The sequence below is a fragment of the Puma concolor genome, chromosome B1, assembly GCF_028749965.1.
Source record: "Puma concolor isolate L17-30 chromosome B1, mPumCon1.1.hap2, whole genome shotgun sequence".
Taxonomy (NCBI): domain Eukaryota; kingdom Metazoa; phylum Chordata; class Mammalia; order Carnivora; family Felidae; genus Puma; species Puma concolor.
Genome location: NC_141670.1, coordinates 196519855 through 196546215, shown reverse-complemented (window position 1 = coordinate 196546215; position 26361 = coordinate 196519855). Strand labels below are relative to the sequence as shown.

The 26361-nt window shown below is 41.8% G+C and overlaps 1 long non-coding RNA gene across 1 annotated transcript; it reads left to right on the top strand.

The window, feature by feature from the left end:
* Nucleotides 1–2105: 2105 nt before the first annotated feature.
* Nucleotides 2106–25638, top strand: LOC147582099 (uncharacterized). The gene is made up of 2 exons (XR_015250581.1): nt 2106–2867; nt 21470–25638. It is a non-coding gene; the product is annotated as an uncharacterized LOC147582099 (long non-coding RNA).
* Nucleotides 25639–26361: the final 723 nt, after the last annotated feature.

Genomic DNA, 26361 nt, shown 5'->3' with positions numbered 1-26361 from the left:
ACCCCATCGCTGAGTCAAAGCGCTACACTTGCACGGGTCAGTGAAGGGCACATGTGGTTGACTGAGGATTCCCAACCCTCTGCCCTCTGCGCCCCTGGGCAGATGACACTCCCTTCCCGGCTCCGTGAGGTTGGGGGGGCCCTGTGGTCCGTTCTGGCCAACGAGTTGCGAAGGGAGTAAGATATATCAGTTCTAGGCTGAGCATTCAATTACACGGGCAGGACCCTCAGAGCGTGGTGGCCGGCCTGCCGGAGAGATGGCAGCCTGAGTCCCCTCGATGTCGCGAGAAGCAGAGCCCTGTGATGAACGCGTAGTTCGAGCAAGAGATACATCTTTACTGTTTGAAGCCCCTGAATTATTTTCAGTGAAACCTACCTTATTCTGAAGAGAGTGAGTCTGTTTTTAAGTTATATAAATGTCATTCTGGGCATTTGCCTAGAGGGGCCTTTCAAGCACAAGGTTGGCTCCAACACCTAATAGTAATTACAGTAAACAAAGCAGGAACTTGCAAAGTTTAATGAGTGATTGAGAAACAAATGGTCACGTACCTTCTGTGCGTTTCTAATCAGTATATTTTTGCTCCTGACCACAAACCGGCGAAAGACACAGCGTACATCATCCACTCCATTTATTACGAGAAAATTGTGGCTCAGAGTTGTCACCCCGCCAAGGTCACAGAGCAAGAAAGGTGTGGCTGCAATCAGAAGCCGGGATTTTTGACTCCCAGAATAGGAGTCTTCCTTTGGGAGCAAACCTCCAAACACCCGGGGTCTTAAAATCTAATGAGCTCAGAAACCAAATTGGAGTCAATATAAGAAATAACCAGATGCCGAATCATTTGCAAAGGGCTTTAATAACCTTTTGTTTCTAAATCCTTTTAAATCTAAATAGTTATATTTGTTTTTATTTTTAATTATTGTAGTTTTTATTGCAAGTAGCTGACACATATCAAAATGGTAAATACCAAGAAATTAATAACTGACATTTAGTTATGGTTGATGGGTGGCGGGTGGCCTTGGCCCACACCCTTAGGTCCTGAACCAGAGGGCAGAAACTGGTACCTGGAGGAAACACCTAGGAATTCAGATCTGGCGTCCAGCTAGCCCTGGTCTGGACCACTCATGTCCAATTACCAGCTTTTTCCCGTTGATGCCCAAGTTCATATTCAAGTAGTGGTCTTGAGATCTCCACCTGCAGACCAAAGAGCTTTAGGAAGGTGCCCAGCACTGGCCTCAAATGAGACCTAATTCCAGCTTCTACCTGGGCCCTCCCAAGTGACCCCCTTTAGAGACCCTTGTTATCATCGTGCAGGCTGACCACCCGGGCTTCACATCCTGCCCTCACTCTTAGCTCCTCTCTCTCCTCACCCACAACCCCTGCTGAGTCACTGAAGTTTTTTGTTTCTTCCTTTGTGTGGTTCTTCACGCCCGCCTCTCATTGCCACCGCCAGGTCCAGTCCTTCGTGAAGTCATGTCTTAACTACTCCAATAGCTTCTTGATTTGTTTTCCTGAATCTTCCCTTCCTCCTACACTTATAACTCGCCGATCTTCCCAGAGCATTACTGTGCACACATGGCTTCAGGCTGCAAATTTCTAGGGGGCCCCGTGTAATAACGTTCATCCCTTTCCCCAGCATCTCTGATGTTATGTACCTCAACGTCTCTAGCAGAATCCCTATCCCCTACCAACCCGGTTATTTCTTCAACTTTCCACATATATTGCGTTTTCCACACCATTTCCCATAGAGTTTCCTCTGTAGTGAGTAGCCTTTATCTCTTTCTCCATTTGCCAGTGCTTGAGCCCTCCTTCTACGGCTCCCTGGGGTGCGATACCCTTCCTGGAGCATTCCCCATGTGCTCCAGCCTTTCCCGATTGTTACCACTTTCTGAATCCTATAATACTGTCTGGACTACACATTGGATTTTAAGCCACGAATGCCTTAGTCATCTATTGTGAGGGTATCTGATCTTGGCTACTAGCATTGGAGGACAATAATAGCTAACATGCATTGACTGTGACCAAACATCTCTAATTTTTCAGAACATTTTTGAGTCAAAATATTTTGCTTGTCATACGATCATAAGCCCTGATTCTAGTTTCGGAAAATAGAGTAGATGAAGATCATACATCTCACTTGTATCGCCAGTGCCTGGTTCAAGGGTACGTAAGAAAGACCGTTCAAGTCAGAGCCAGTCTGTCTTTAGCTGTGTGACTTCCTTCTGCAAGTCTCCTTCCTCTCTTGGTCTGTTAATAAAAATGGGAAGTTGGGTTAGATAAGTGGTTGTCAAAGTATAAACCTTGGAATTCTTAGAATTCTAGAGACCTTGTCAAGAGTGTCGTTGGGGAAAGGACCAAGCAGGTAGGACCCCACATCTTCCAAATCCTCATACCTCTGCAGAGATGCTCCTCTTGGATCTATTTCCGAGGGCTACTTTCCTGTCCACGGTTGGATTTCTATAAAACACTGTGCACGGTTTTAAAATATTCAAAAATTACTAGACTAGGTAATTATTTCTAAAGTCTCTTCCAGCTTTTCCTCTGTTTTTCTGTTGACGAGGATGAAGGAGAGTAATGACTCACATGTATTGAATCCTTCCTACTTGCCAAGCGCTGTGCTAACCGCAGACACGCTAATTATTCCCATTTAACAGGAGAGGATAAAGGCTTGCATTACGATCACATGGTCATCAATGAACTTGGGATGTGTGTTGAAGTCAGCGCGACTTAACCATTTACTGCTTTTTGTTTGAGTTGTGTAGGGAGAAAGGTTAGGAGCTGGAACGCACCCCCACTTTGCCTGCTTTGTGATAAGAAGACCGAGCAAATGACAGAGCAGAGTGCATGGTGTGCAGAGCTGTTTGGTCAAGGTGGGTCTGCCAGACCGTCAACTTAATCTCCTCTAGGAATGAAAAGCTTGGATAGGGGTGTCTGTAATATCGCGGGCTGCGGATGTTCTTATCTGACTCTATTGTTTGGAGTCTGGAGGAAAACTGGGCTTGCAGGGATCTAAAGAGACCTCATCTTCTGACGGTTTAGCATTTCTGGCAACACCACTGACCTCTCCAGTAAACCACAACCTGGCTCAGACCTCAGGGTGTTGAATTGAGCTCAAAAGAACCTTCCTTATACCAGCCTGCAAACCAAGATACACAAAGCAGGTGTTTCCAGCCAGCGAATATCTTATACACAACTATGCAAATCCGAGCCTATGAGAGACACCAGCGTGTCGTAAATAGAAAATATGAACAAAAGAAGCTGGCAATTCCATTCGGAGAGAACTGGTTATCACCTGAGCGTGGTTCCAAGACAAGCAAGATTTAACCACAGCCAGCCCATTTGCTCATGAACCCTTATCATCGGGCGCTAAGCCACACAATCACGTCTGTGAGTCCCCTGCATCCTGACCCGGGCTGGCCCAGCCACGCAATCGAACCCATCAAACTATTTCCCCCTCTGCTAACAGGGGTTCTCTGTCTGCTGTGGCCTGATTGGAAACCAGAGTAGAATTTAGCAAAAGCTGCTCCGTGAGGCCGATTTTCTAGGAACCACAGGGTAATTTTGCTCCGAACTTGTGAGCCTGATTTTAAAACTGTTGATATTGTCATGGAAATTATCACTGCCCTTGAGTCCAATCAATTGGATTTTTTTTTTTTCTTTCTTAAACTAGGGCAGAGGAATTGAATGAGGGGGGAAATGAGGCCTTTCACAGAGGCAAAAAAAATACAATAGAGCATTTCAGAGGATGAATACAGTAAATTATAAAGCTTTACAAAAATTGCATTTCTCTCCAGTTCTTGCCAATTTCCCACCTCCTCCTGCTCATCCTTCAAGACATCCCCGCTTCTCGCCACAACACACAGCGGCCTTAGCTTTAGTATCTTTTGTCGTATCACCTCTCGACGTGGGAGTGGTGTGGTAATGAGGTCTCCCAAGCTGGGTTCTGGAGGACAGATAATCACTCTTTGTTGGCTGGTGTTCTGCCTTTCTTCCAAAGCTTTCGATGGCCAAAAATAAGACTCTATTAAGTCAGTACAATGGATGTTCTTAACTTTTATTTCTCTGAGCAAAAACCTGAAGGGAGTGACACCCTAGGGGAAGGCCAGGGCTTCTATTTTATTCATTCTCAAAGTCAAAGAGGAGTGGAATTTTTTTTAAAAAATTACGTGAATTTGAAAAATTAGAAAAAAAGGGGGAGTTCTCTAATATAGCTTCCTAAGAATAAAGCGGTGATAAAAAAAAAAAAGAGAGAGAGAGGAAGAAAAAGAAGTGAGGGAAGAAAGGAAGGGAGGGAGGGAGGAGAGCAGAAAGCAAAAATAAAGTCAAGACTAAAATTATCTACTGTGGAATGAACCTACCAACACAGATTCCCCCTACAGTATCTGCACTTTGCAAAAGAATATAGAAAAATAGACGTGGCCCCACCTTCTGGCCGGGTGAAGTAATAGCAGCAATCTGATTTTTCAGATGTCTTTTGTTTTATTTATCTTTTTTACTTAAATCCAGGTTAGCTAACATATAGTGTAATGATGATTTCAGTAATTTCAGTGATAGAATTTAGTGATTCCTCACTTACATTCAACACCCAGGGCTCATCCCATCAAGTGCCCTTAATCTCCATCCCCCATTTAGCCCATCCTCCCACCCAGCTCCCCTCCAACGACCTTTAGTTTGTTCTCTGTAGTTAAGAGTCTCTTGTGGTTTGTCTCCCTCTCTGTTTTTCTTATTTTTCCTTCCCTTCCCCTATGTTCATCTCCTTCATTTCTTAAATTCCACATATGACTGAAATTATATAGTTGTCTTTCTCTGACTGACTTATTTCACTTAGCGTAATACCCTCTAGTTCCATCCATGTTGGTGCAAATGGCAAGATCTGATTCTTTTTCATTGCCAAGTAGTATTCCATTGTGTGTGTGTGTGTGTGTGTGTGTGTGTGTGTGTGTCTGTGTATATATATATATACCACATCTTCTTTATCCATTCATCAGTCAATGGACATTTGGGCTTTTTTCAGAAGGTAAGTATTGCCTTATCAATCTTTGCATTCCCAAAACAAAACCAGGGGAGACCTGAATAGCTATCAAGGAGGCCTCAAGATCTGGCACCTGAGAACACCACACATGTCTGCCTCTGTGGACTAGCCTGGCATCGGGGGTCAGAGTCTATGCATGCGTAGTTGCCTTCTATGTGGAAAAGCAGACAATGCCCTCTGGATTAGCTGATGGAAACAGAGAAACACCATGGATCTGAATGTTCTAGAAAGATACTCTGTCAACCGGTGCTGGCGACGAGTTCCACCCTGCAGCCCAAGAGTAACTGGAAGGTTCTCCAGTTCTTGCAGGTATGATGGGCAACACACACCCACACGAATCTCACCTGCTTCCTAGCCACAATTAATTCCTCCCCAAGACAAAGGCTCAAAGAGTGGAGACCTGCCCAGGATTTCTTTGTGCCCAAGAATTCTGTGAAGTGTTGGTGTAGGGCAGTGGGGACGGGGGGTGGGGGGACAGACAGTGGCAACAGGAAGATACGGTAATGCTGGCTTTTCTCCAAGATAAAATAAATAGAGGCCTGAGAAGTAGCTGGCTGAGCCTGAGGGTTGGACAAGCACTGGCTTCTCTTCTCTTGAGGGATCTTCCCCTGGGGGTGCCTGCCTAGAGGCCTCGTAACAGGGCAGACTACCAGGGTCTTCCCAATTGAGTGGATCTGGATGAAGATCTGTGCAGGAGACATCTTCCTCCTCCTCCTCTCCTGCCCCACTCATCCCCAGTCACACACGCAGTCTCCCAACATCTCAGGGAAATGGCAATGTGGGTAGAGAGCAGATAATAGTGACATTGTTAAACCTGAAGCAGGGTCGGGCTTCAGGACTATTAACTACTTACCTGGACTCTAAAACCAAGAAACACCTCAAATTCCATATCAAACCCCCAACTAAAACTGAGAGCACCTACGTGTGACACCTTGTGGCAACGATGACCACCTTCCCTCTGGAATATGCTGACCCCAGCTTTCCCTGTCTCCACCATTCAGTCTTGCTCCGAGTGGGACTGGAGAACACAGTTGAGGATTAGCCTCAACATAATAATAATGTTGGCAGCAATAATAATAGCAGAAATAACTAATCTATATTGTGCTCTTACCATATGCTAGGTACAATACAAAGGGTTTGGGCATGAATGATCTCTTTTAATATTTAAAACAAAGCTGTGAGGTAGGTGTACTCACTATTCTCATCCAGTAGATGAGAAAAAGGGAGATTAGCGAGGCCAAGGATACGCTGAAGATCACCCAGCTACTTTTTGTGCGTGCCTTCACGATGTCACAGTATTTTATTGAGTTCCAATGATGTCAGGCCATATTTGAGACACTAGAGTCGCAGCAGTGAACAGAATACAGGTGGGTTCTTGCCCTCATGGAACACTCATCGGAAAGATGACAAAAAGATAAATAGATCGTGCTGTGGACTGAATTGCGTCCCCCCAAAATTCGGGTGTTGAAGCCCTGACCCGTAATATGAGATAGGGCCTTTATGGAGATAATTAAGGTTACATGAGGTCATAGTGGAGGGTCCTAATCTGATAAGACTGGTGGCTTTATAAAAAGAAGATCCTTCTCTCTCTTCTTCTCTCCCTCCCTCTCTCCCACCCTCTGCTTCCCTCCCTTTCTTTGTCTCCCCTGCCGCCCTACCCCCATCAGAGGAAACATCATGTGAGGAATGTGGCAATCAGGTAGACGTCTACAAACCAGGAAGAGAACTCTCATGAGACATCAGACCCTCCCAGACTTTGACTGGGAACGTCCAGCTTTCAGAAATATGAAAACTTGAAATGCGACATATGTTGCTCGAGCCAGCCCATCTGTGGTATTTTGTTATAGCAGCCCGAGCCGACTGACACACGTCATGTGTCACGTGGTAATAAGGAAGAGGACTATTTTATATTTCAGTGCGAGGGGGGTTATTTTACTTAGGGGTTAGGTATTTCCTCTCTGATGAGGAGACTTGAGGGAAGAAACACGAAAAAGTGGAGACGCAAACCAAGCGGGTACCCCGAGAAGGAGTGATTCAGGCAGTAAGCACCGACGAGGAAGAGTATTGGAGGTTTCTGAGGAAGAGCTGGGACACCATGACTGAGGCAGAAGGAAGTCTGGGGAGGAATGAACAGGAGTCCGCAGCCAGGCAGCCTGCTCCAGAGCCGACTTCTCCTCGCAGAAGAGACGACTGGCGCTCCCTTTGATTGTTCCCATTTGCCCTGCTAAAGCTTTGTCATCCCTGCTTCTGTGGTTCTTTTGAATCGCTCATTTACAAAGTGTCCCTTGGATATAGTATAGACTTGGATTTTGCTTTATAAACCAATTTGAGAGAACTTCCTTTTCCTAGTGAGTTAAGCCCATTCATATTTGTTAATGTGATTAAGATGTTTGCTTTCAATTTTGTCTTCTTGCCTCATATTATTTTTTTTATTGAGTTTTTCCTTTTAATTTCATTATAGTTCACACACAGTGTTATATTAGCTTCAGGAGTACGATAGTGACTCAACAATTGTATACACCACCCGGTGTTCATCGTGGTAAGTGTGCTTCTAACTAATCCAGACACTACATATTACATTTCACCCATCCCCCTACCCACCTGCCCGCTGGTGACCGCCAGTTTGTTCTCTGTAGTTGAGAGTCTGTTTCTTGGTTGGTCTCTCTCTCTCTTTTTCCTTTGTTTTGTTTCTTAAGTTCCACATATGAGTGAAATCATACAATATTTGCCTTTCTCTGACTGACTTATTTCGCTTAACATTACATTTTCTAGGCCCATCCATATTGGTGAAAATGGCCAGAGTTCATTCTTTCGTATGGTTGAATAATATTCCAGTGTGTGTGTGTGTGTGTGTGTGTGTGTGTGTGTGTGTATACACCACATCTTCTTTATCTGTTCATCTGTCGATGGACACTTGGGCTGCTTCCATAGTTTGGCTATTGTGACTAATGCTGCAATAAACATAGGGGTGCATGTATCCCTTTGTTTTGTTCTTGTTTTTGTTTTTGTTTTTGTTTTCAACGTTTTTTATTTATTTTTGGGACAGAGAGAGACAGAGCATGAACGGGGGAGGGCAGAGAGAAAGGGAGACACAGAGTCGGAAACAGGCTCCAGGCTCCGAGCCATCAGCCCAGAGCCTCACGCGGGGCTCGAACTCACGGACCGCGAGATCGTGACCTGGCTGAAGTCGGACGCTTAACCGACTGCGCCACCCAGGCGCCCCTGTATCCCTTTGAATTAGTGTTTCTGTAATTTTTTGACAAATACCCAGTGATGAGATTGCTGGATCATAGGGTAGTTCTATTTTTAACTTTTTGAGGAACCTCTGTATTGTCTTCCAGAGTGGCTGCACTAGTTTGCATTCCCAAAAGTGTGAGAGGGTTCCTTTTTCTGCACATCCTCACCAACACCTGTCATTTCTTATTCATACTAACTTATATCATGATATAGGCATATATTATATTTACTGTGTTTCCTTCTCTATTTGGTGTGTTGTCCTTTTTTTCTTTAGTGTGTACAAAAATTTTCATTTTCATCTAGTAGTTCTTTCGGTTTTCATACTTTTTATAATTCCACTAATTCTCTACTTTACTGTCTTCTATGTCAGTTTTAAAAGGTTTCCTCTTACACCTAAAAGATGAATCCTACTTCCCACCACCTCTCTTCCCTTCCCATTTAAATTTTTTTAAATTTATTTTTCACTTTTTATTTTGAAATAATTATAGATTCACAGAGAGCTGCAAAGATATTGCAGAGAAATCTCATGTTGACCCAATTTCCCTTTGTAGTTGCAGCTTATAAGATGACAGCAGCATAGGAAACTGGAAGTTGACACTGGCATGATGTGTGTTCAGTTCCATATCATTGCTCACATGTGTGCATTTCTCTAACCACCACTGCAATCAAGATACAAAGCTATTCCCTATCACAAAGACCTCCCATGTTCCCCTTTGGCAATACACCCACTCCCAGCCCTCCCCAATACCCGAACTGATCTGTCCTCCATCTACAATTTGTCATTATGAGAATATTATCTTTAACTATGGATATGTTAAAGCTTGCTCCTGCCATATATTTTTTGTTTGTTTTTTGCCTATTCACTCTGTTTAATACTCTTTTCTTTTCCCTGCCTTCCCATAGATCCCTTGAACATTTTTTCGAATTTCATTTTGATCTATGTATAGCGTTACCATGACTTGGTGCACTTTTCCAACTCAGGACCTCTGCACTTGCTCTGCCTTCTGGTTGAAATAGTCTTTTCTCAGCTCTTGGCAGAAGTTTTTGACTATATCTCTTTGTATAGCCTTTCTGGTGGTGACACTGTGTATTACATCACAGGCATGGGAACTTATCCCAGTCTGTTGGTGATGACATTGCATCACTTTGAGTGAAGTGCAGAAAACCTGCCTCCCGTTAAGTCTCTTTGCCTTCCATGTCTATGATAAAATTGTCTTATATCTATCTACGTCTATATCTATATGTCTCCTGTATTTGCTGGGAACCACATCAGACAGTTCTATAAAAATTCAAGAAGACCAGGAAAATCTGTTGTGTGTACTCTTCTGCTTTTTAGTTGAATTTCCTGATAAGAATGTCCATCAGCAGGAATCTACAAAGGAGAAATCATACTTTGATATTCATTTTCTAATTTTTTACAGTAGCTTTGTATGACTGTGGTTCTACTTTTCTAGATTCTTATTTCTTTTATGATCAGAGTTCTTTGTTTAAAAGCTCCCCTTTATGATGGTTCTCCCCTCTTCTGTGCAGTTTCTTTTATAGATGATTTTGGTGATGATGGAGTGGAGAAAGGAAGGCTAATTAATTTCTCTTGGAGAGTTCTTAATCTTTCCTACTTATTTCCTTCATCGATTTGTCTGTAAGGAACACCACCCCTTCTCCACGTATCTGTATCTTTCCCAGAAGTAATACTTCTCAAACTCTGCTTTTCCATTTTCTTACCAATTCAAAACCCTTCCCTGTATTCAGTGTTCTGAACATCCAAGTCGCTGCCTGTTTGTTTGTTTGTTTGTTTGCTTTCAGCATTTAATGTTGGAATTTCCATTTCTGGAGTTACTTTATGCTTTATATAGGTTCTCTGCGATTCTCTACATGTCTCTTTTCTACTCTCTCACCCACAGACAGAGCCTGTGTTGGAATTCACCATCTCCTCTACTTCTAGGTAATTTAAAGGCCATGGGGACTCTGTCTCCTAGTAATGCCAAAGGCATGATCGTGTGTACTTTTAACTGCTCTCTTTGTTGTCTCTGTGTGTATCCCTTTGGGGTGGGTGTGGGGAAGTTTTGAAATCAAGAGGCATCTACTGTTCTCTAAATCCAGAAGTCCCCTTTGCCTGGCTTTATTTAACATGCTCTGCAGAGAAACCACTCCTACCTAGCTCTTGCCCACGCTCCGGTGTAGATTTTATACGACGATGTGCCCCCCAAAGCTCTAGTCGCCCATTTCTTTTTATTGTTTTATTTTCCCCACAAAGGTATAATGTTTTCAATGATTTTTGTCTACCAGGAAATAAAACCCTATTGACTAAGTAATAAATTCTTTATTGATTCACTTATAGCCAATAATACCCCATTGACAGCAGTATTAGGACAGAGTTAATAAAATCACCACCAAACAAAGAGGCATTTCATGTAACCAGAGCTAAACTCTTAGTGGCAGACATTTGATATTCATTAAAACTATTTAATATTGAAATGGCTGGTGAATGCTAGTTATTGCCTTTGTAAATGTCGGGAGGATCAATGATCCCTGGATTAAAAGTTATTGTTCCACTCATTCAATCTCATTTAATCAGCAAACATTTACAGACAACTAGGGTTATAGAGGGGAAGGAATCTACCCAAGTTCATAGAGAAGGTCATTATGGACAGGGAGAGAGATATAAGCATAAATACTCAACAGGGTTATAACCACCTTAATAAATATTCATTTAAGGTACAGAACAAGGATCAGTCTACTTGGGTGAATCAGAAAAGTCTTCATGAAAGATATGTCTAAACCAAGTCTTAAGAGGATGAGTAAGGAAGTTTAAAAAATCAGCTTCTTTCAGGAATCAGTGCCTCTCAAAGCTGCCTTCCAAAAAAAACTGAGAAACACAAATTAGAACCCATCTCCATACCTACACTCCTCACACACACACACACACACACACACACACACACACTCAACTCAAGGGAAAAAATGGATATATTTTCTTTTATTTAAAGATATATGGATCTTTATGGATATATGTTCTTTTATTTAAAAAGTGAGGGTTTTAATTATGGGAGTATTTCAGAATCATCCAAAGAACATTTTTGCTTTTAAAACACCCAGGTAAGAGGCCTCTCTGCTCAAACTTTTGCATCACCTTCTATGTGAATTGAGATTGGGGCATTCATGGGCTTCAAGATTTACACAACGTTGACCTCTAGTGTGGAGAGAATTAAACAAAAGGAGCCCTGCCTACCTCTCTAGATTTCCTCAAGACCCAGAAGATTTCTCTCCACAGAATTAGAAGACTACCTACAGAATGCAAAGCCACATCAGTCACATCTTTGAGTGTTTCCAGAGTCAGATATGGGAAGACTTTAGTTTTCAAAGAATAAGTTCATGTCCTTCACGGCAGGGAGAAGGGCTATCTCCCTCCCCCTGTGTGAGGTGAATCGAGTCAATAATACCATCTGAGTGAGCTCAGAAAAATAACAAGCCACCTCTCCTGGTGCTTCTTTCTTGCAAGAAAATAGAAACCCATTAAGTTGGTTGTGCGTTCATTCCATTGTGTTTGATCAAAGGGAACAAGGAGTCCTTTGAGAAACTTCTCTTAGGTGGAAGGACCAGCTGACTGTCACTCATTATCCACCCCCACCCATTGGCACCTAATTGTATCCTGGCTAAAAGCTGTAGAACTTTATAAGTCAACCTTCCAGTTTGGCGGGACAGCCCCAGTGGGATGACAAGCAGTGTGTGGGCACATATTTCAGGAAGATGCTTAGTATTTTAAACTCAGGAGCCTGTATTTCAGCTTCTCAGGTCTACGTGCCCTCTGTATGTTTAGGTAGATAGGGGTGGGAGAAGTAAGAAAGGTCAGAGACAAGTTAAGCGTTAAGGAGTGCTTCCATTCTCAAAGCCTAGACCTTTTGTTGGGGACATGCTTGTAGCTATATAGCCTTTATTTCTAAACTGCCTCAGGACTCTTTGAAGAAACATAAGAAGACATCTGCTGCTTCTCTCTCTTTTTAAATCTTAAATCTGGCAGAGTTACAGATGTTATGAGAGAGACACCAAAAAAAAAAAAAAAAAAAAGACAGAAATGAACAACCATCCATTTATTGAGCACTTACTGTGAGCTGGCTACTGGGTGAAGAGCCGGGGGAATATCAATGAAGAGACACAGCCCTTGTCTTCATCAAGCTCCTGGCCTGTGGGGAGAGAGAGACATAACTCAGAATTACTGCAGAGCTTCAGACAGAAATGTGGGTGCCCCATGATTATGAGCCACTCTGCCTCCCTCCCCAACTTTACCTCAAACTATTCTCCCTCTTGCTCACTTTTTACTTTTTTCACATTTATTTCCTCCTTGTTGTTGCAGATTGTTAAATACTCATCCAACTCTGAACCTTTGCATTTACTATGGCCTCTGCCTAAAACCCTCTTTCCCCAGCTTCCGGCAAATCTGCCTCGTTTTCATCCTTCAGTTCTCTGCTTAAATGTCTCCTCCTCAGAAAGACCTACTTTGAGGTCTTTTCAGACTCAGACTACACATTTTACTTTTACCATTCTAATTGTCACCCAAAAACTTTTAACACTGTCAAAGAAAACCAGAGCCAGACTCTTGTTAAAGGCAACAAGACGGCTTTATTTAGATTACTCCAGTAGAGGAGAGAGATTCCACTATAGACTTGGTTCAACTCCAACTACGACAAGGTGACTGAGTTTTTAAAGAGAGAACAGAAAAGGAACAAAAGGGGGCTATGGAGAAGCATTAGCGGGGCAGTGGGGGGAAGGTTGGGAGAACTACAGGGAAAATGGAAAATTACAAAACAGGAGTAAGTGGAGAATTACTGAAAATGGTTTGGCAATGTGGGTTGGGGCAATGTACATTTTGCTGTTTGGCAACATTGTGTTCTCTTGAGCAAAGATTCAGCCCAGGGGCTGGGATTAACTTTAGCGAGATGATTTAGTGCAAGTAGAAACGAGCCTAAAATTTGGTCAAATCTCTTAGCCCAGTGTTCAGGCAAGGCCTTTGTGCCATGTGGGAATTCATAGTTCCCAACACACATGTTTATGGGTAGTTTTTTTTTCTAATCAATATCAAGAGTTAATTGGAATCTGTAGCTTCTTCCACAATAAGACAAAAACCTAAACAAAATTTAAATTCCCACATATTCTTGGTCTTCTTTCATATACCATGTTGAGATCATCTGAGATTTATTTATCCAGTATTTTATTAATCAAAACAGTTTTATTCTTTGGAGTATATTTTACTGTTTTTGTTTCCTCTTTTTTTTTTTTCTTTTACCCCACATCTTCCTTTTGAATTCATTTTGCCAGATGCATTTTTTAGTAATCGTTTCAGTTAGAGTTTAAGGATGGTTAAACATCCAAGTCAGTGAAATGTGTCTATTTTGTCCTCCCATTTGAATTGAACAATAGTTTAGCTGGGTATAGAATGCTGATGATACTGTTATATTTATTTCTCGCATCCATTGTTGTGAATTAGAAGACTTCTGCCAATATGATTGTTATTCTTCTGTAGAAAAGTGCTTTTTCCCCTTTGTCTGAAAGGTTTTTGGATTTCCTATTTATTTTTGGTGGTCTGAATTTTTCTACAATATGCTTCAGTGTGGATCATTTTATATTCCTCCTGCCTAATCCCTAGTATTCCCTTTTAATCTCAAAATACATGTCTTCCTCAAATTGGATATGTTCCTTCTATTTTTTTTTACTACTTTTTTTCTATCTATTCTGTGTTCTTTTCTTCCAGAACCCCTCTGAGAAACTTCTGATTTCTTCTAGTTTCTTAGCTTTTCTTTTGTGTTTTCATTTTTGCCACTTACTTGGTGTTCTGAGAAATTTTGCCAACTAGATCTTGCAGCTACAAGTTCTCAGTTCTGTACATTCTGCCATTAGTACATCTACTACATGTTCCTTTTATTTCAACAACCTCTTCTGTCCAAGATCTTTAGTTGAGTCTCTTTATTCGAATGCAATGTCCTCTTTTATCTCTCTATATTTGGTATTTTTTTTGGTTCCCTTAGTTCTCAGAACTTGTGTTTGTTGAGTTTGTTGACACTTTTTTATTAGATTGTCTTTATTAAGTGTTAAATGAGTCTTGGTTTTGCACTTTTCTTTGTATTTCTGATTGTTTGTCTATTTGAGAGCTGGATTATACTGCCGTTGCCAGTGATGATAAAACAAAGGTAGAATGTATTGCTGGGATGGTTATGATCTAGTCTTCTGGTCTGGAGACTCCTCCTTTCCCTTGAGTATTAGCAGCCACTCAGGGGGCTATTTTGCCTCTCAGGTCTAATGTCTCCATGTACTTCTTCTGCCTAGGGACAGACCCTTCTGCCACTGCCCTCACAAGTGTGGTGTGTGTGGTGGGTGGAAGGGGGAGGGGGCAAGCCATCTGGTCTCTCCTACTATGGTATTGTAGAAGTCACCTTGACTGCCAAGAGTTCCCTAGAGCTCCCTCCTGCTCCAGTGTTCAATCCTCAGCATTTAGACAAAGTATCTGAAGCTACTCCCAACTGGGAACAAGCCCCCTCATGAGTGGTTAGGTTCCATCAATTATTCACATTCCATCTGCCTCAAACCTTTCAGGAATTCTTTATAATTGCTGGTCTATGGAGAGTACTCCTTCTTGTTTTACAGCAGTACTATGGTTAATTTTATTCTATGTATTTGGGGTAGAAAAAGGACATTGAAGCATATGCTCAGTTTATCATTTTAATAGCATCTCTTGTATTTAATTTGCAAATTTGTTTTTGATTCATAGCTATACAAGAACTATAAGCATAAGGTTATATATCCAATTTACTTGTACTCATTAAAGTAATATTATAATGAAAATAATTGAACACAGGGAAATCACTATTTGTAAAATATTCTTGGAAATGGTATCTATGTTACTCCTATTTGAGAAATATTGTTCTGTTTTTTTTGTTTTTTTTTTTGTTTGTTTGTTTGTTTGTTTTTAATTTTTTTTTTCAACGTTTATTTATTTTTGGGACAGAGAGAGACAGAGCCATGAACGGGCGAGGGGCAAAGAGAGAGGGAGACACAGAATCGGAAACAGGCTCCAGGCTCTGAGCCATCAGCCCAGAGCCCGACGCGGGGCTCGAACTCCCGGACCGCGAGATCGTGACCTGGCTGAAGTCGGACGCTTAACCGACTGCGCCACCCAGGCGCCCCTTTTTTGTTTTTTTTTTAATGTTTATTTTTTGAGAGACAGACAGAGTGTGAGCAGGGGAGGGGCAGAGAGAGAGGGAGACACAGAATCTGAAGCAGGCTCCAGGCTCTGTGCTATCAGCACAGAGCCTGACATGGGCCTCGACCTCACGAACTGTGAGATCATGACCTCAGCCAAAGTTGGACGCTCAACCAACTGAGCCACCCAGGCGTCCCTGTTCTGGGTTTTTTTAATGACAACTTATTCCATCTAGACTTGACGCAAAAATTACAGAGGGGGAGACTAAATACTTCCCATTCCATGAAGCTTTATCAATAGAAGCAACGTGAGTACTATTATCTTCTGGAACAAACCCTATCTTCAGATAGTAGCTGTATATTTTGGTCCTGCCAACATGCTGGCCAAGCAGAACAGGAGGAAAGAAGGGCAAGAGAAAGCTGACACATAAAAAACAGGGCTTACGCAATACTTTTAAAATGTCAAATAATATTCAAACATTACATTGACTTGTCCTGACAATAAAGTAGATGTTTTGATCTTATTATTTGGGGTATTATCTCCATTTTACAAATGAGAAAAACAGAGTCTCAGAGAAATCAAGTGACCTGCCTAAGGTCTCACAACTACTCTTGATTATACGGGTCCAAGTCTCTATGAAGTATATCAGTCAGTGTTCCAGTAGGACACAGATGGTAAGCTGGGCTCACAATAAATTAAGGAGGATTTAATAAAAGGATTACTTACAAAGGTGTAGTGGGGTATTGAGGCCCCTCAGGCTAGTGAGAGGGGAGCTGTTACTACTATCAGTCTCAGTGGAACATGGGAGGAAAGAATAGCTGGGCCCCTCAATTTTTATCAGTCTGGCGGCATCCACAGACCTCATCTCAAGATGATGTTTTTAAATAAATTTGATAAAATACTTAGAATTACAAAAGAAGCTGGTTTTAATAAAAGATGATGAATAAAATATTTAAATAAGAAAAGTTTGTCATATATCAATATAAATGCCTCTTTATTAGTGCATTACCTACCAAGATCTAGTGGTGGGTCTAATATAGATTGCAATTTCAAGGTAGTGATGAACATAAAAGATAGTTGGACATACCTGCATCTTCTGTGAAGTGATATGAAAAAATTTATGACAGCAGCCACAGGCATCACTAATGCCATTATGATGTGTTGTCTAATTTGATAATTAAAGGAAATGGTAATTTTTCATTACAGGTTAGTGTGTGTAAAGATGTATTTTTACTTTCTTTATTAAAGTTCACAGGCCTCCTGAACTCTATCCACAGATTCTTGGTTGGTAACACAGAAGGAGAAAGTCATGCGAGAAAATCACCTTAAAAAGAACAGTGACCTTTGATAGAAGGACACACAACCACACAGCTAGCCTGGGGAACACCACGGGCAGGGAACTGGGAAATAAATACCCTGATGTCCTTCTCCCCTTTCTGTCTGATCTCATTCACTTTCCACAATGATATAACCCACAATGATTGGCTTTCCAGGGTAAAGAACTGGGTGAAGAAGGCTGGAGAATAAAGTCAGGGGCAAGCTGAAAACATCCGACATCCAGCTTCAAAATTCTGCCAGTCTTCTATTTCTACCCCTCATCCACGTGCTACCTACCTTTTTGCTCTAGATACTTGCATCTGGCTTACTTTAGTTCTAGAAAGCACTCAACTCCTTCCAACTTCAAGAAGCACCCCCCACCCCCAGCACCACCTCCGGAAAAATTTTGCCTGACCACCACTCATATCCACTTACGCATTCTCATTGAATACTTTAATTCTCACTCAAATAAAAAAGTGTATCATTTATATAAGAATTTGGTTAATGTTTGATATCAGTGGGAATTATCTTTGGTTGCATGTGACAGAAATCCAACACCAAAACCAGTGGTTTAAGCATATCAAGAGTTTTATTTTTATTATGTAATGAGACGTCCAAAAGTAGGCAGGACAGGGGTAACTGGTAGATGTTGATAGAGGTCTTTGCTTTTTTTTATTTCTGCTCCACAATCCTTAGCATGTGGCTTTGATTCTTGAAGTTGCCTTATGGTTACAAAATGACTGCTGGAGCCCCAGCCATTGTGCATTGAGGCAGGAAGAAGGGAAAGGGCAAGGGGAAAGTTTATTCCATATTTTTATAGTTGAAGGAGCCACATGAGAAAGATTTAGCATGCAGGATGTTTGAAGTGTGCCATTGGAATTGACTCTGTGGAAGGAGGTGGAAGGAACTAGAACACAGAAAAAGTGGAACTTCAGTGCAGGTCCAACAACAGTTTTGGCTGATTCCTTGAAGAGCTCCCCAGAGATAATGGCTCTTTAGAGTTGTCCTTATTGGTCTGAGATGACTGGGACTTTATATTCCAACATCAATCACTGTTATGACCACTTTGGGAAGACCATGACTTTGGGCAAGGCAATTCTCCTCAGCTGAGGCTGTCCCTGATGGGGATGACAGCTGAAGGTTGTCCATTCCCAGCACTCCTGGACACTTGGGCAACAAACCCTTCATAGAAGGAGGATCCAGATGTTCCTCCCAGTTGTTACTGCACTATACCCCACGATTTCTCTTAGCCAGATCTAGTCATGTAACCACCCCTGTCTACAAGAGAAACTGGCAAATGTTCATCCATCATATTATTCAACACGAATAAATCAGGGTTCTGTTAACAAGGAACAGGAGGAATAATACATTAGAAAGGCATCATCTGAAGTCTATGCCATATCTGGTCCTGTGCTAGATGGGGACTCTCAAATGCAAAGAATGGGTTTGAACTCCATTAATGAGCAAGCACACTGCCTGGGCCATGGTAGACAGGTAATAAGTGTCAGACCAAAAAAATGAATGATGAATGAATGAATGAATGAATGAATCAGACTTAGAGATCATGAATCCAAGACCCATGTTTTTCTCTCTAAAAGAAACAAGGTCAACCATTTTTATTCCCAGATGTGCTTCTACCCTTCTTATTTGAGAGTCACTGAAGGATGAAAGGGAGTCTATTAGTTTGCCAGGGCTGCCTTAACAAAATACCACAGACTCAGTCCTTAACCGACAGAAAATTATCTTCTCACAATTCTGGAGACTGTAAGTCTGAGATGAAAGTGTGAGCTAGGCTGGTTTCTTCTGAAGCCCCTGTCCTTGCTTTGTTGATGACCATCTTCATCCTGTGTCTTCCCACGTTCTTCAGTCCGGGCCTGTGTCCTGATTTCCTCTTCTTATAAGGACACCACTCAAATTGGATTAGGAACCACCCTAATGACCGTCTTTGAACATAATTATTTCTTTAAAGACCTTGTATCCAAACACAGTCACATTCTGAGATACCAGGGGTTAGGATTTAAACATATACATTTTGAGTGGGCACAATTCAGCCTGTAACAGAGAGGATGCTATGTAGGGGATGGAGAAAGGGAAGGACCTCCTGTTTCACCAGAAATCCTTGTCCCCATAAGCCGATCTCCTAGGCATCTTGATGACTTTTTATCTGCCTCAAGAAAAGCCCATACCTGCTGCAACACAGTGGACACCAGTCTGAAACTCTTCGTCCAGAGCCCAGACAGGAACACAGCTTTTCTCAGAACTCTGCTCCATTACAGTGTCTTTCCTACTAACTGCATTGACAGTGTTAACTAATCACTGTATGATGTCTCTCTCTTTGAAGGAACTGCAATATAAATTGTTCTTGATATTCATTTGCCTAGAATATGTCAGTGTTCAGAGCTGAGCTTCTTGAATTAAACAGATGCAGCTTTGAATCTCAACTTTTCTTGGCACAAAAACAGACACATAGACCAATGGAATAGAATAGAAACCCCAGAACTAGACCCACAAACGTATGGCCAACTCATCTTTGACAAAGCAGGAAAGAACATCCAATGAAAAAAAGACAGTCTCTTTAACAAATGGTGCTGGGAGAACTGGACAGCAACATGCAGAAGGTTGAAACTAGACCACTTTCTCACACCATTCACAAAAATAAACTCAAAATGGATAAAGGACCTGAATGTGAGACAGGAAACCATCAAAACCTTAGAGGAGAAAGCAGGAAAAGACCTCTCTGACCTCAGCCGTAGCAATCTCTTACTCGACACATCCCCAAAGGCAAGGGAATTAAAAGCAAAAGTGAATTACTGGGACCTTATGAAGATAAGAAGCTTCTGCACAGCAAAGGAAACAACCAACAAAACTAAAAGGCAACCAACGGAATGGGAAAAGATATTTGCAAATGACATATCGGATAAAGGGCTAGTATCCAAAATCTATAAAGAGCTCACCAAACTCCACACCCGAAAAGCAAATAACCCAGTGAAGAAATGGGCAGAAAACATGAATAGACACTTCTCTAAAGAAGACATCCGGATGGCCAACAGGCACATGAAAAGATGTTCAGCGTCGCTCCTTATCAGGGAAATACAAATCAAAACCACACTCAGGTATCACCTCACGCCAGTCAGAGTGGCCAAAATGAACAAATCAGGAGACTATAGATGCTGGAGAGGATGTGGAGAAACGGGAACCCTCTTGCACTGTTGGTGGGAATGCAAATTGGTGCAGCCGCTCTGGAAAGCAGTGTGGAGGTTCCTCAGAAAATTAAAAATAGACCTACCCTATGACCCAGCAATAGCACTGTTAGGAATTTATCCAAGGGACACAGGAGTACTGATGCATAGGGGCACTTGTACCCCAATGTTCATAGCAGCACTCTCAACAATAGCCAAATTATGGAAAGAGCCTAAATGTCCATCAACTGATGAATGGATAAAGAAATTGTGGTTTATATACACTATGGAATACTACGTGGCAATGAGAAAAAATGAAATATGGCCTTTTGTAGCAACGTGGATGGAACTGGAGAGTGTGATGCTAAGTGAAATAAGCCATACAGAGAAAGACAGATACCATATGGTTTCACTCTTATGTGGATCCTGAGAAACTTAACAGGAACCCATGGGGGAGGGGAAGGAAAAAAAAAGAGGTTAGAGTGGGAGAGAGCCAAAGCATAAGAGACTGTTGAGAACTGAGAGCAAACTGAGGGTTGAGGGGGGTGGGAGGGAAGAGAGGGTGGGTGATGGGTATTGAGGAGGGCACCTTTTGGGATGAGCACTGGGTGTTGTATGGAAACCAATTTGACAATAAATTTCATATATAAATAAAAAAAAAAAATAAAAATAAAAATAAAAAAAATAAAAAATTAAAAATTAAAAAAAAAATAAATAATAAAAAAATTAAGAAAAAAAAAAGAATCTCAACTTTTCTACTTATCAGTGGACAGCTATCAAATTCCCTCAGCTTCTTCATTTTAATTATATTATATATATATATAATATATATATATATTCTTAGGCGTTTAATATAGACATTTCAAAGATGTTATCCAAAACATATTTTGCAAGTTTTACAATACAGTATAGATTGTTTATATATCATATATAAATATAAATATATGTTATATATGCAAATGTGGTCAGAATTATAGTTCCTACATCATGGATTATTGAAGATAATAAATGGAGTAACACATTTAAAAGCTACATAGATGAGAGTTGTTATTTCGTAAATGCTTTGAACGTATACAAGTGTGACACAACAGGGATGTAGAACTAAAGGCAGATTCCCTATCCCAAGGAAGTACACCATTTGCAAGGTAAATAGCCACATCATTGTGGGAAGCGCTATGAGAAGAGAGTGAAAGAGAAGATTGAAGAACTTTAGAGACACAAGGAACAGCGTATGCAAATCCACGCAGGCGTGACGATCTGGCCCTTGCAGGGAATCAAAACCGGTCTGCATGCTGAGAAGATCAAGCGTGGGGGCAGATGAAACCAGAGGTGGAGAGTGAAGGGGAGCAGATCTTGAATTTCTGCAGTGGGCTGGGTCTGCCTTCAAAGGGAATGATTCATGTGGGAAACTAGGTCAGAGCTGTTTCTGAAGAGGGTGAGGATTAATGGCGATCTATGTGTTACTGTTCTTGTAAAAAAAAAAAAAAAGTTAATAGTATGACTGTCTTTCTGTAGGTCTGATGCGTGCTCCCAGCTTGGTCTTTCATTTAATTGCCTGCAAAAGACACGAGAACCAACATGATCTGCCTCCACCTTATTTGTGAGTCATGATGGGATTTCTGAGTAACAGTCCTGGTCACCCCGAAACCTCACCTAAGATCAGGCTTCGGGAGAGACACGATGGAAACAGCTGGTGCCAACACCCTTTGGCAGCTACATCTTCTCTCCTTTTTGTCTTACTTTCTTTCTTCTTCCCCTATTGTTTCATCTTACCTTTCAGTCATCCCTTGGACCTTCTAAAAAGCCTTTGGTCAGCCCTTTCAATGTCACTTTGAAGCTAACAAAGGTTTCCTACTGCTTATGAGAAGCCGAGAGTCGGAACCAACAAGCTTTCATTAAGCAACTTCTGTGTGCTAATTTTGCAACTGTCCTGTCATTGCCATTTATACATGAGGAAACTGGCTTTCAAGCTTTCAAGTGCTTTGCTCTCCAATATCCACGTCTGCCTTTTCTTGGCTAGACCACTTTACCTTTGCCAGCCTGCTGGCATCTAGGTGGATCTTATGCCAAGTTCCTACCAATGGAATGCAGTGATATCAGTGATATCACCCCCAGCCCAAGGGGTGAGATGGCGTATACTCTTGCTTTTCCTTCATCACTCGGCAGGATTCAGTGGAGGACCCCAGGGCTCCTGGAGAAGGCAAAGAAGCCCGTGAAAAAAGGACACTGATACCCAGATGACTATGTGTAGCAAAGAACCCCCAACCAAATCTTCCCTCCCTAATCCACCACCAAACTACATTGGACTATGACATGAGCAAGCGATATAACTTTAGTCTTTTGGGCCACTGAGATCAGGGGATTGTTTGTTGCAGCAGTTGGTTGACACTGACTACTACATATCTGAGACAAGATTGATGTCAATCAACTAATATTTGTGTAACACCTTCTAGGAAAATGTAGCCACAGTGCACTTCAAAGAATTATAAAATAACTTTCAAGTGAGTGCTATAGGGAGTGTATAGGTGATGAGGGCTTGGAGAGGTGGCTGCCCACAGGATTCCCAAAGCAGGAGAGTTTTGAAGGTAGAACTTGAGTAGTGCCCTCAATCACACACAAGGCAAAGATTTTGTTTGTTTGTTTGTTTGTTTGTTTATTTTAGAGAGAGAGTGAGCAGGGGAGAAAGGGAGAGGGCAAGAGAGAGAGAGAGAGAGAGAGAGAGGATCCCAGGCAGGCTGCATGGTTGGGGGGGGTGCTCAATCCCATGACCCTGGGATCATGACCTAAGCTGAATTCAAGAGTCATACGCTCAACCGACCGAGCCACCCACGTGCCCCATGGCAAAGGATTTTGTAGTAGGCCAAGACCCTGCTTCTGGAGCCAGAGATACCATGTTCAATTCTAGATTTACTCTTTAGTAATTGAATGGCTTTGTAGACTCTGAGTCTCAGTTTTCTCATCTGTAAAATAGGACAGAGAGAGAGAGACAGAGCATAAGCATAGGAGGGGCAGAGAGAGGGGGAGACACAGAATCCAAAGCAGCCTCCAGGCTCTGAGCAAGCTGTCAGCACAGAGCCTGACACAGGGCTCGAACTCACAAACTGCAAGATCATGACCTGAGCCGAAGTCGGATGCTCAACCAACTGAGCCACCTAAGTGCCCCAATTCTACTCAAATTCTTTAAATCAAAAACTAAAAAGAAAAAAAAAATCAACATGAATCACATGAATTAAAACAGTTTGGGACCTTGAGAAACCGTAAAGCTAATTAGGATCCTGAGATACGGGCAGACATAGTGTCATACAACATACAAATTAAAAAATACATGTGTGGAAAAATACACATGAAAAGACACAGGAATTAAGAGGACATGGGAAGCCTGGGTGCCTCAGTCGTTTAAGCACCCCACTCTTGGTTTTCAGCTCAGGTCGTGATCTCACGGTCATGGGATCCAGCTGCACGTTGGGCTCTGTGCTGACAGCATGGAGCCTGCTTGGAATTCTCTCTCTTCCTTTCTCTCTGCCCCTCCCCCTGAATGAAGGAATGAATGAATGAATAAATAAATAAACTTTATAAAATCCATAAAAAATAAAAATAAAGAAGAGGACGAATAAGTGGTACCATTGTGCAGTGAGGGACGATTTTCAGAAGGGTAGGGTCTTTGGGCTGGGGGATAGGTACCATGCAGAAATGGAATTAATATCAGGAAACGAACAAATGAAAACAAAGAAAAGGGTTGCACAGCGAGTTGTTCAGTAGAATAGAGATGAGATACACAAACAAATGAAATGGTAGGGAAGGAGCCTCATAGTGAAAGACACTAAATGCCAGGCGGATGACTTGGAGCATCATTTATGTGTTTGGCTAAGAAGTGTCACCAACACCCGTTGGCTGGAAAATCTTCAGTAAGTAGTGGATCATGCCCCCAGAGTTTGATGAGTATTTACAGGGATGGTTTATCACCCCCTGGAGCTCACACCACAGAGTCTTAGTTTCTCAGAGCTGGTCTCCTAGGATGTAAGTAGACGAAGAAGATCAGAGATTGTTCGGTGAGGGGAAGCAAGGGGGAGGGAAGAAAGAGCATCCAGAATTAGTCCACCCTGGCAAGACTCCAGACTCTGAACGAGGGTGAAGATAAAATGATATGAAGAGCTTTTAGATCCTGTTCCATTTAGGCCTTACTCAGAGGAAGTATGTCGAGAGTTTTTTCCCCTAGAAATACATATATATGGAAATAATAAGTTGGCATTGGATGTCATGGCCGAGAAGACCATGCTGGGGAAACCGTGTGCTTTGAAATCAGGTCACTTAGAGAAAAATTCCTGCAAAGTAAAAGCTTAAAGCTGGCAATTTAGGTACTTTTCACAGTCTGACTTATTGGTTCTTCTGACTAAAAACTGGGAAAGGCACTCTCTGGGTACATATCTCTTTAAAGTTCATTTGAGTGTCTCTTTCATTATTTTTATAGTGCACACATAGATCTCAAGCTGCAAGTGTCCTTTTTATCACTGTAGCTAGAAGCAAAAAAGCCATCCAGCTGCTCAGTCCGCTTATGCCAAATCGGGTTTTTTTCTGAACACTACAATTCTCATCCATCAAGACACCCCAGATGTATGGAAGGGTCAAGCAGGAAAGAGATGGTGACAATTCTGATTTTAACTTTCTTCAGAAGATATATCACTTTGGTACCAGATCCGTCTTAGCCGGGGAAAACACTTACCCTGTTCCGAAGTCACGTTAAATTTCTTTTTAAAAATTTTTTTAACAATTTTTTTAAAGTTTATTTATTTATTTAGACAGAGACACAGAGAGAGTGCAAGCAGGGGAGGGGCAGAGAGAGAGGGGGACAGAGGATCCGAAGCAGGCTCTGTGCTGACAGTGGAGAGCCCGATGTGGGGTTTGAACTCACAAATCACGAGATCATGACTGGAGCTGAAGTCAGACACTTAACCAACTGAGCCACCCAGGCGCCCCAAATTTCCCTATGGGAATGTAAACCCAACACGCTCATTGTTTTAGAGAATAGTCACTGACACCACATCATGTTTATGTAGAGGGAAGAGAAGAGAAGGGAGCTAACATTTAAGTAACATATCTATCACATGTTTTATATTTATGATTTAATCATCGAAATGCCCTATAATAGAGAAATCCCTTCCCCCAACGTCTACAAAATAGGAAACTAAAGTTTAGTTAGTTTAAGGGACTTATTCCAAGTCATATATACTTATAAGGAACAAAGATAAAAGCAAGTTTGTCCTGGCTTGAGCTTCATGCCACTAAGTCGCAATCCAATTTTAGAGCTGTCACGAAATGCCCGGAGAAGATAAACCAACCAACCACACATACATAAGTGCCAAATAGCACAGGGCCAGTCTCCTCCATAAATATCGAGTAAAACTCATGCAAAGTAATACTCAAATGAGATTATTTTCAGAGTGTGTCCAGGAAGAGGTTAGATTTGAAGCGACTCAAGCCTGCTCCTTTACAGACATTATTAATTTGTAAACATCATCATTACAATGTGAATATTACAAGACAGAATACTCTCATATTTTGCAGTGAAAGCTACTCTCATGCCCTTTTCTTAGTGCATTTATTTCAAAAGATGCTCTTTAGAGCTCATTGCCTTTGAGTCTGACTAATCCTAATTAAATATGATTCTGGAAAGATTGATGCACAAAGCTGGTCCCTCTTGGATTCACTCACATATGCATTCACCAGTATGTCCCAGGTTTTAGGATCAAGATGCTAACTTTGTTTTCAAAACACTCACGGTCTTGCAGAAGAAAAACACAATCATAAAATGGTACGGCAAGGGCTATGATATTCTGTACAAGGTAGAGGATCAATCTCCCTTGGGAGAGGTCACCTAGACCTAGAAATGGTGACATCAGGCAAACAACCATCTGAAGGGTGAGGAGGAGACAGCAAGCTGGACAGGCTAAGCGGGATGTCACAGGTCAAGGCAAAAATGTGTTCAAAGGCTCAAGGAAGTGACAGACACGTAGGGTCTTATCTGGTTTATTGGAGAGTGTCGGAAGATGAAACTTGGTAAGTAAACAGGAGCCCAACTAAGAGGGTGAGCTTCGAATGCCATGGGGTCCAGTAGACATGTTAAAAGTTGCCTTCTTTTCCTACATTTTAGAGATTGCATAGTTAAGCTTTGCTTTCTCTTTCAAAGTACTTACTACTCACTTTGCAAGCGTTTGGGCTCCTTCTGACATGAGTCATCACCAGGACATCAGACGTTTACTTGCTCAAGCCTCCATCATGTGGTCTTGGGAGCAAGGGTCTCTGGTTCCTCTCACAGCATAGGCACGACTATGAACGTTGGAGTCCCTACTTCTTTTCTCTTAAATCTTTCATAATAAAGACAATTCCTCAAAAGCGAAAGAAATGCCAGA